This window comes from Chlorocebus sabaeus, unplaced genomic scaffold, assembly GCF_047675955.1.
Source record: "Chlorocebus sabaeus isolate Y175 unplaced genomic scaffold, mChlSab1.0.hap1 unalloc_scaffold_496, whole genome shotgun sequence".
Lineage (NCBI taxonomy): Eukaryota > Metazoa > Chordata > Mammalia > Primates > Cercopithecidae > Chlorocebus > Chlorocebus sabaeus.
In genome coordinates this window covers 38,476-49,762 of record NW_027327810.1, presented here as the reverse complement: position 1 = coordinate 49,762, position 11,287 = coordinate 38,476, and the positions used below count along the sequence as shown (strand labels likewise).

Sequence of the window (11,287 nt, the reverse complement as noted above, 5' to 3'; positions counted from 1 at the left end):
AAATTAAAGTCAGGAGTTCGAAACCCACCTAGCCAACATGGCAAAACCCTGTCTCTACTAAAAATACAAAAATTAGTTGGACGTGGTGCTGGGAGCCTATAAGCCCAGCTACTTGGGAAGCTGAGGCAGGAGAATCGCTTGAACCCGGGAGTCAGAGGTTGCAGTGATCTGAGACTGCGTCATTGCACTCCAGCCTGGCTACAGGGCGAGACTCCGTCTCAAAAAAAAAAAAAAAATATATATATATATATAAAATATATACATTTAAAATTATTACATGTAGATAGTATTTGAAGTCATGGGACTGACTGTAGGTAGAAACAAGAGAAGGCAAGGAAAGTTTTTATATTTATATTTATATACAATTATATAAAATTAATATACATAATTATAATATATAAATATAACATATAGGCTGGGCACAGTGGCTTACACCTGTAATCCCAGCAATTTGGGAGGCCGAGGTGGGCAGATCACTTGAGGTCAGGAGTTCGAGACTAGCCTGACCAACAAGGAGAAATTCTATCTCTACTAAAGATACAAAAATTAGCCAGGCATGGTTGTGCATGCCTGTAATCGCAGCTACTCAGGAGACTGAGGCAGGAAAATCACTTGAACCCGGAAGGTGGAGGGTATGGTGAGCCCAGATTGCGTCACTGCACTCCAGCCTGGGTGACAAGGGTTAAACTCCATCTCAAAATAAATAAATAAATAAAACAAGAAATAAATATTTACGTCTAAATATATCATTGCAATACATAAATGTATATATAAATATACATTTATTTTAAATTTATTGATATATGAAATATGCTTATTTCTGAGATAGGGTCTGGCTGTGTCACCCAGGCTGGAGTGCAGTGGCACTATCATAGCTCATTGGAGACTTGAACAGATGGCTCAAGCGATCCTCCCACCTCAGCCTCCTGAGTGGCTAGGATTGGATGCACACACCACCATGCCTAGCTAATTTTAAAATTTTTTGTGGAGACAGCGTCTTCCTTTTGTGCCTAAGCTGGTCTCGAACTCCTGGGCTCAAGTGATCTTCCTGCCTCAGGCTTCCAATGTGTTAGACGTGGGCCACTGCATCTGGTCTAATGCATTTTTTAATTTGCGAGTTTATATTATTTAATATTTTGAAGTACTGAAGGTGTTGAACAACCAACTTGCGGAATTCCCGAACAATGGATGGTCAGCTCTCATGTCCTGGTTCAAATCGCCCCAGCACACCATGGCTAGAAACCTTTCAGCCAATTTCCACTTATGTCTCCCGGGGCAGGACAATGTCACTTGGCCAATCCCCACTAAGAGGGACTCTGGAAAGGCAGGAAACTATTCTGTTCTCTATAATGGAACCTCACCAGGGAGAAGGCAGCTGGGAGGAGCTGGGCCCTCCAACCAGAAGCTGCCACCATCGACCCACTGCCCTAGAACTACACCGTGCTGGGCATTTGGGGCACTGTTATGAGCAAGAGTTTCCATTTTTCTTCTCATGGGACCTTCAAGCTAGTGGCAAGAGACAATTTTTTTTTTTTTTTTTTTTTTTGAGACGGAGTTTTGTTCTTGTCACTCAGGCTGGAGTGCAATGGTGTCATCTCAGCTCGCTGCAACCTCTGCCTTCTAGATTCAAGCAATTCTCCTGCCTCAGCCTTCGGAGTAGCTGGGATTACAGGATTGCACCACCACGTCTAGCTAATTTTTGTATTTTTAGTAGAGATAGGGTTTCACCATGTTGGCCAGGCTGGTCTGGAACTCCTGAGCCACTGCACCCAGTCAAGAGGGAGATTTTAAATCAATAACTATAATTGTGATGAATACCAGAAAGAAGAATGTGTGTGATGGGGAAGGGACCTAAGTTATTGTCTCATATTTTAACACTTTCACAGGCAATAACTAAAAACGTAGAAGCTTAAAACAACACACACTTTTAAGCCAATTTTGGCAAACTAGGAGTTGAGCACATTTTAGCGGGTCCTGTGCTTGGGATCTCACGCTAAGCAGCTGGGATGCATCCTCATCTGAGGTTCTACCAGGGCAGAATCCATTTCCACGTCCGCTGAGGTTACTGGCAGAATTCATTTCCTCGGACCCGCTTGGCAAGGGCCCAGCTTTTTGCTTCCTTGCCTACGGGGCCCCTCCGAAGGTCTTTTCTCAGCACATCATCTCCCTCCGGCAGCGCCTGCAGGCGGAACCTTTCTCTCAAGTGTGCGAAGGTGATGCACTGTGACAGTGACATCCCATTGCTTTTGGCAGGCTCTATGGGTTAGAAGCCAGTCACCGGTTTTGCTCGTACCCAAGGTCAGGAAGACTATACAAGGGCATAGGTTATTGGGGGGTCAGCCACTTTAGGGTGTGGCTGCCACCACAGAACTTGGTGAGAATTTAAGGGTTGGTAGGAGCTGGTCAGGTACAGGAGTGAGGGTGTGTCAGGCAGGGGTGAGGGCATGGAGGGGGATGCAGAGGCCTGCACCCTGGAATGTCCTTTCACTCCCTGAGGTTTTGTTCTCCTGATCCCTGAGTACATCCCAGAACACGGTGGGGCCCTAGCAGGGGAGAGGTAGGGAAGCATGTGTTGTTCATCTGGAGACCTTGTTAGGCAAATCAGATTAGGGGCCAGGCTTTCAGTGGTGGGTGCGAGCGTGGGAGTGATGAGTGTTCAGGTGTGTGTGGGAAGAGCGATGGGGATGAGGTCAGCCTCAGCCACCATGAAGACCTTAACTGTGCATCCACCCATCCCAGCAGCATCCCTGAGTGAGTGCCTTCAGGGTGCAGGTCCTGTTTTACACAGGTCCCAGTAGCTGGGACCATAAGTACGCGCCACTACGATCGGCTAAGTTTTTGTATTTTTAGCAGAGATGGGGTTTCATCTTGTTGGCCAGGCTGGTTTTGAACTCCTGGCCTCAAGTGATCCACCTGCCTCGGCCCCACAAAGTACTGGGATTACAGGCGCGAGCCACCGCGCCCAGCCCTACTTCACTCCTAAAGCCCACCATACGTGCTTCCAAATGTTTGCTGAATCACAAAGTGAATGAGTGAATGGGACTACGTGACTTCGGGCAGCAGGCAATCCTATTCCTTGGACCTCAGTTTCACTTTTTGTAAAGCAAGCCTGTCTCTCGCTCTCTGCCCTAAAAGCCTGAGTTCTGGGCTTGAGATGAGGGCGTCCTGTAGAGCAGACTGCAGGTGGACGTGGAGCTGGGTCTTCTAGGAGGCCAGGATCCGGCCAGCTTTTGGGTCCCGTCTTCCCGCGGAAACCTGTACGCCCAATCCCAGCACCGCCCCGCCCAGCCTCCATTTGTTCCCCTAGGCCCCGCCCTCTCGGCGCGGCTCGCTCCCCATTGGCCGGGGGGCGGGCCCTGGGCGCCCGGCCCCGCTGGGGGCGGGGCAGTGGGCGGCAGGCGGGGCCCTGTGCACCTGCGTGGTGTGTGTTCCGGCCGCAGCCCCGCGACAGCTGCAGCTCCTTGATCCGAGCCGGATCCTGAGCGTGGAACACGGGCTGAAGCAGCGGCAGCGGCCCCGCCCCGGGGCTCCGTGGTTGAGGCTGCCTCGGCTCTGTCGGCTGCTCAGCTGCGCTCCAGTCGGCCCAGGCGCCGCGGCGAGGAGCGAGCGCTCCGAGGCGGCGGCCTGAGGTGAGAACGGGCAACGAGGTCTCCGGACCGGGCGGGGGTCTCTGCCCCGGGCGTGGCGGCTCCGAGCTGGGTTCCGCAGGGTCCGAGGTCAGGATCCGGGGTCCTTGCGCCTGGGCTTTGTCTCGGCCTCGGGTGGCACCGGGGTCTTCGCGCCTGCTACGATACCACATGGGCCCGCGCGGGGATCCCGGTCACCCTGCCGGTGGGGGCCGGTCCCCACTGCTCCCCGGCTCCCCGCGTCTGCCGCGGAGGGGGCTGCATGGACCCGGGCGCGGGCTTCTGAGCCGAGATGACGTCACTGCACTCCAGCGTGGGCGACCGAGTGAAACTCGGTCTCGAAGAAAAAAACCTGGTCAAGTGTTTTACCCAGCCTAGGTACGTGTGGTAGAGCCCAATGAAAGCTTAGAAAAAGACGACTTGAGAACTAGCCCAGCAGAGGAATCAGGCGGGATGTGTTGTTACTAAGTGAAATGTGCACCTGTTTTCTCCCAGGCATCGTTGAGTTGTGTACAACAGAGAGCTCAGGTGTTGGGGGCAGTTGACCGGTTGAAGAATGCATTACTATAACGTGAGAAACATTGACTTTTGAAAAAGCAGAACTGGATCCACGTTCTTGCCTGGTAACTCTAACTATCATCTAGTTTGTAAAGGGGAATGCAGTTCACTGAAAAATTCTTATGACAGTGGGGAAAGGATTGGGATGTCTGCATTGGTTTGTGTAATATAGGTCATATGAAAGAGCATTTAGGCTGGAGGGAGACTTTTCACCTCTCTAACTTTACTTTCACAGGACAATTCCATCATGATTTGAAGATTTTTGAGTGAAAACTACATTGTTCTGCTATGTGTTTCGGGGCAAATTTATACATACAATTTGCTTAAATATTTCAGATGATACAAGAATATATGTGTGGGGTAAAAAGCTGAAATTTGCATTCCCCCTTCTCTAGAAGTAACCATTGTGAATAGTTGTCTGTTTTCCAGCTATTTTGTATACTACAAATACACTGTGAACATTTGAGTGTATATATACATGTATGTTACACACAGTTTTAGAGACGGAATATTTCTCTGTTGCCCATGCTAGTCTCAAACTCCTGGGCTCAAGTGACCCTCTCGCCTCAGCCTCCCAAAGTTTTGGAATTACAGGTGTGAGCCACCGCACCTGTCCTGCATGAGTATATTTAGTAATTGCTAAGTTACTCTGTTCAGTACGTGTCTATTGAACTCCCCCATGTGTCAAGCATTGTTCTGAGTACCTTATATGCACCAATTCACTTAATTTTTAGAGCAGCTCTCTTATTGTGGCCCTTTTACAGTGAGGAAACTGAACCACAGAGAGGCTGAGGACGTTGTCTAACATCAAACAGCCAGTGTTGTTGGAATTGAGGTTTGAACCCAGACAGCTGGCTTCAAATCTCTTAGCTGTTATCATAGATGGCACACCCAAACCTTAGGGCCGCCTCCCAAGCCTTGCCTCCGATACGGGCTCATCTGAGCTCTGCGAGAGCCGTGTGTATGTGAGGTTTCTTTCCTCTTTCAGAACACAAGTCTTGGAATTGTCGCAGACCCTGGTAGGACCTCTTGAGGACCAAAAACAGGGATTCTTCAAGCCTGCCCCAAGGGCCAGACCTCTGATTTAGCTACTTGGAAGGTAGATGTAGAAGAGAGTAATTTTGCCAGAACCAAAAGTCAGGATGGCTGGGCTGACTCGGCCAGATGCGGTGGCTCATGCCTGTAATCCCCGCACTTTGAGAGGCCGAGGCAGGTGGATCACCTGAGGTCGGGAGTTCGAGAGCAGCCTGACCAACAAGTTGAAACTCCATCTCTACTAAAAATATAAAAATTAGCTGGGCGTGGTGGCAGGTGCCTGTAATCCCAGGTAGTTGGGAGGCTGAGGCAGGAGAATTACTTGAGCCCAGTTGATAGAGCTGGCAGTGAGCTAAGATTACACCACTGCACTCCAGCTTGGGTGACAGAGTGAGACTCTGTCTCCAAAAAAAAAAAAAAAAAGAAGAAGAAGAATGGGGAAGGGGAATGGCTAGGCTGACTCATAGGGAAGAGGCCCCACAGCAGCCATAGGACCTTGGCCACTTGGGTGGAAAAGAAGGAAGGAAGAGCTTCACCCATGGAGGTGACCTGGACTGCAGAAACCAAACTAAATACTCCACATCCTGGAGCCTGGCCACCCCATTTGCTTCTCTTCTCCTTGGGTAGAGGGTGTGGGGAGCTTTCTACCCTGGAGGCTGAGCAGTGCTGCTTCTAACCAGGGTAGGCGTTTGTCTGTCCCTGGGAATACAGACAGCATTCTCATAAGCAGCCCAAATACTCCTGAACAGCTTTTTGTAGGGTGGGGCAGGGTGGGGCAGAGGGTCATTTTGACTCATAGGTGCCTTTTCCACTTTCACTGCTGATAACTGTGTTACAGATGAAAGTTTTGTTTTTGATACTGAGGAGGGCTTAAGAGAGTGAGCTATTATGGCACATCTAAGTCTGCTAAAATAGAACCACGGGGTAGTGTAGGAAAATCTCTTCTAAATTATGAATCATATATGGTAAACGTTAGAAGCCATGTGTACCTAAGTTGAGAAATCAAAACATGTAAACATGTCTTGTATTTGGGTGACCCCGGTAAGTCTGGATGCCACTGCACCTTGTGTGAACACAGGATGCTGAGGTGTAGGGATCAACAGGCTTTTTCTGGACATCTTGCGCTTCTCCCTTGGGGTAAAGTGGGGCGGCAGTAGAAGCGCACAGCCGTTGGGCCCCTGATATTTGTCAGCTGGTTTACATGTGGGATTCCATTTAATGCAATCTTGGAGGGAAAATCATTTTATTGAAGATGAAGATAGAAGCTTAGAGAAGTTAAGAAAATTGTTCAAGATCACATCATTTGTTTTGTTTTGTTTTGTTTTGAGACAGAGTTTTGCTCTTATTGCCCAGGCTGGAGTGCAATGGCGCGATCTCGGCTCACCACAACCTCTGCTTCCTGGGTTCAAGTGATTCTCCTGCCTCAGCCTCCTGAGTAGCTGGGATGACAGGCATGTGCCCCCACACCAGGCTGATTTTGTATTTTTTTTCTTTTTTTGAGACAGAGTCTCGCTCTGTGGCCCAGGCTGGAGTGCAGTGGCCGGATCTCAGCTCACTGCAAGCTCTGCCTCCCAGGTTCACGCCATTCTCCTGCCTCAGCCTCCCGAGTAGCTGGGACTACAGGCACCCGCCACCTCGCCCGGCTAGTTTTTTGTATTTTTTACAAAATACAACACGGTTTCTCCGTGCTAGCCAGGATGGTCTCTATCTCCTGACCTCGTGATCCACCCATTTCGGCCTCCCTAAGTGCTGGGATTACAGACTTGAGCCACCACACCCTGCCTGATTTTGTATTTTTAGTAGGAATAGGGTTTTTCCATGTTGGTTAGGCTGGCCTTGAACTCCCATCCTTGGGTGATCCATCCAACTCAGCCTCCTCAAGTGTTGGGATTACAGGTGTGAGCCACCACGCCTGGCCAAGGCCATGTAATTTCTTAAGCGGAAAGAGGAAGTACTTGATGAACTCAGAAGTTTGACATCAAGGCCCTTGATCTTTCCATAACACGTGGTTCCTTCCCTGGTTGGTCAGAGTGACTGAAGAACTGAAGGAAGCTGTGTTTTGTGGAAAGAGGACCTGAGGGGTGTATGGTCTTTCCAGGCTTGGAATCTGCCATGCTGGGCTTCTGAATTGTATAGCTTGGCCATATAGAAAGAAGCCCCTTATTTAAGACTTATTCTTTGGGGGAAATAAAGGAAGGCCGCCCACATGAGACAGGCAGAGGCGACTTTCTCAGAGCTGCTGTGACAAGGGAGTCGGCATTATCACTTGCGTGTGGCAGGGACTGACATGCAAGTGAGTGGCGGATGAGGAGTGAGGAAGCTTCAGGATGGAAAAGAACAGCTCCCAGTGGAGGCTGTTGTGGGGGCTGGAGGCGGCTGTGCAGAAGTGGGATGTTCTATGTGGTTGGTTAGGGGCACGTTTGGCTTTCTCTGAATTATCCTAACTGGAAACAGGGGCCAAAATTAGGGTGGCTGTCAGTTTTGAGTCAAGTCCTGGCCACGTGGGACAGAGTTGTGGTTTAGTTTCTGGGTTGTGGAGAGAGAGCAGTCTGGCTTCCTGTCTGATGTGCTAGCCTGGCTGGCCTCCTGGCTGTTGACTGTAGATAGGGGATTGGTTTCCTGGGTGGGCAGCTACAGGTTGTGGTCTGAGTTCTGTCTTTCTACATATGATCAGGCATGGTCTGTTTGTATATTCAGTCCCGCATTTTTCTTGTCAGTAAAGATATCAAATGACAAATTGGATACATTGGGAATTTTTTAGGTGTCTGTGTCCCCTGGAGGAAATTTTCACGTTCACATTTAATCAGAATGAATATAAACAATTGGGCCGTTTATCTTGAAAGCTGAAAACAGGAAATCGTCAACAATACTACCTCAGCGCCATTGCTTTTCTGTCTATCGTTAGGGAATGTGTTTTTATCCACCGCCAGCTCATCATCCACCGCCGGCTCATCGTCCACCAGTTTGTGGTTGATCCACTTCTCTATACATCTTGTCTTGTGTGCATTTCATTGTTTGCTAGTGTTAGCTTTCCCCTTCGTCAGTGTAGTTTATTTGTGTAGCATCTGTTGGTAGGAAGTTATTTGTGGAATTTGTGAATGGAAGGGACCTTGGAGGTCTGCTGGGTCAGCCCAGTGATTTTAGAGATAAACGGAAATACAGGGAAATGTTCAGCTTTTTTGGTGGCAAAACCAGGAATAGAAAGCAGTGTTCTTTGTGCCACAATGTCATTGGAAGACAGCTCAATGTGGGCCTAAAATGCAGAGTAACTAACTTTCATTTATCTCTGCTTCTGACGCTTGTTATCGGACATTTTAAATTGACCTTAATGTGTTAGCAGAAATATGAAAAGTCCTGACTTGTTTACATATAAGGTACTTTGTCGCCTACTCATTTGGTTGTTTTTTTCAACAGGATTGAAAAGACATTGTTATAAACTGATTGTTTATGTCTCCCCCAGATTCTTGTACTGGAGCCCTAACTGCCAGTGTGATGGTATTAGGGCGTAGGACCTTTGGGAAGTGATTAGGGTTAGATGAGGTCATGAGCGTGGGCCCTGGTCTGACAGGATTAGTGCCCTTAGAAGAAGAGAAACCAGGTCGGGTGTGGTGGCTCACACCTGTAATCCTGTTTCCTGGTGGCCTGGGCCGAGTGTCTCATCCGGCAGCCCTGTTTCCTGGTCATCTGGGTTGAGTGGCTCCATGAGAAGTTGCACCCATCTTCTCCAGTAGTGCATCTTTTCACAGCAAGCAAAACGTTTTCGCCACGTTTCTAGTGGGACAGGCGCTAGCTCTTTTCTGGGCATCAGGAGACCTGGCTTTGTTCTGGTTCAAGCAACAGCTGGTGAGTTACCAAAGATAGGTCGCATCTGGCCTCTGGTCCTTCGCTTTATAAGTAGAATCACAGTCCGAGTGGGCATCACTGCCCTGGTCTCTATGCGGTGCTGAGTGTTGTGGGGGTGATGGCTAAGTGTCAGGGTGCATTTCCACCACTAGGGGATTACAGGCCAGCCAAAGACACAGGAGGAAAGCTAACAGCCCCGGGCAGGTACACAGAACCAGAGGAGTTTGGAAGGGTGGTTCCAAGCTCCTTGGTGTGATTGATGTGATCACAATAAACATTTTATCTCTAAGTCTTGGGCCACTGGACCAAGAGCAGAGAGAGCTGCTGTTGAGTTATAGTGATAGTTGCGTGGTTCGTGTGCCTGCTGAGCCTGGCTTGGACTCAATTCCATTGAGTCCCATTCCATTTTACCTTCTGTTTCCACCTTTTTCATGCTCCTGCTTGTTTCTCCAGAAAAAAATGCAATAAATTCCTTTCAAAAACTTTACAAAAGCCATAGATGCTTATTGAAAATAGTTCAAATGATATGGAAGGCAGAAAGATAGTGTTTTTCTGTTGTGTGTTTGGATGAATGTGTCTTTGGGGTAGTCACTATTAACACTGGGTGTATTTCCTTCCAGATCTTTTCCAGTGTACCTACAAATATATATGTACACTTTGTAAAACACAAAATAGTACCTGATAAACTTTGAGTCCCCCTACTCCCACTGTGCAGTGTACAGGGACATCCTTTCATGGTGACACGATGAGACCTGATCGACTCCTTTTGTTCGCTGGAGTGGCAGGTAATAATAGCTACAGATAACTCACCTTCATTGGGCATTTACCATGTGACAGGGTCTGTGCTCCAGGCAGACTACATGAAGTGGATCTTAAGGCTTTTTACAACAATGCTATGGGTGAAAGCAGTAATTGTTAACATTTTGTAAATGATAGAATTGCAGTAGGGAGAAGCAAAGCTGCTTGCTCAAACTCATGGTACAGTTCCCCAAAGAGAGAGAGAACGCTTTTAAAACAATTGTTGTTGTAGTCAGGTGATTTATGATCATTTGAAGAAATAGTGCATTCAGTGAATACATTTCAGGGTCTGGTACAGTCTGGGAGCTGTTCCTGAAAATGCACTGGGCTAGTGGTAAGGGAGCTGTCCATTGGCCCTTGGCCCCTAGTGCAAGGAAGGAGGTCCTGGGGAGAGGGGGCATGGAAAGGAGATCTCTGAACAAACCTTGCAACATCCATTTCTGCTGAATCTGGTGCGAGGTCTGGTTCTTGACATGTACACTTTTCAGAGATACTTGGTTTTGATTTTTATCATGGTTCACCTGGGCAGCCATGGTTTCAAACTGCCTGGAAATGTGGTCTGGCAGGCCAGTGCTATGCCCATCCTTCCCGCTCCTGCAGGAGGGGAGTCATCCTGGGACTAGAGGGCTTCGCCTGTAATCAGCTATCTCATAATAAGTGGATTTGATGCTGGTTTCGCTAGGTTAGGAAATTTCTCATTTGGAAGGAAAATGGATACTTGTGTTTGGGTTTTGCTGAGAAGCCACAGGGTTTAGAGCAGGGACTGGAAGTTTGTTGAGACACACGTGAGTGCACTCAAACATCTTCCATGAAACATGGAAATAAAGGCAGTGTTCCAGAGAGGTCCCTGGCTTTGGGATAGAAATATTTCTGTAACAGAATGGCACTGGATGTCTGTTGTATTTTTTTCTCTGCTATTTTGGCAAGTTTTATTTGGGTGTGTGTCTCCTGTACAGAAGGTATGACATCAGTTTTTGCCACCAAGTATTTACAGCCGTTGGTGCCTCCTATGTGGGTCACTTTTGTGCCGTAATTTCCTTGGGGGAAATTGTAGGTCTCCTACCCAAAACACATTGCCCATTTCAAGGTGCTCCTGGTTTCTGAACACCTGTGGCAGTGCCTTCCATGTTGGGAAAGCCAGCTGAGAAAGTACCCCTCCCCAGGAGGTGGGGACTGGTGATTGCCTGAGTGAGGAGGCCGGGGATGAGCCCTGGACTAGAACTTGTGACCGGCTGCTTTTCCTTTTCCTCCTCTCCTTCCTATTTTTCCATCACCCCCACTTTTTAAAATTTTTTTTTTTTTTTTTTTTTTTTGAGATGGAGTCTCGCTCTGTCGCCCAGGTTGGAGTGCAGTGGCCGGATCTCAGCTCACTGCAAGCTCCACCTCCCGGGTTTATGCCATTCTTCTGCCTCAGCCTCCCGAGTAGC

The 11,287-nt window shown here is 48.4% G+C and overlaps 1 pseudogene; it reads right to left on the bottom strand.

Annotated features, from left to right (window-relative positions):
* Nucleotides 1-368: 368 nt before the first annotated feature.
* LOC140711285 (uncharacterized) lies at nt 369-10,393 on the bottom strand (annotated as a pseudogene).
* Between the last annotated feature and the right edge of the window lie 894 nt (nt 10,394-11,287).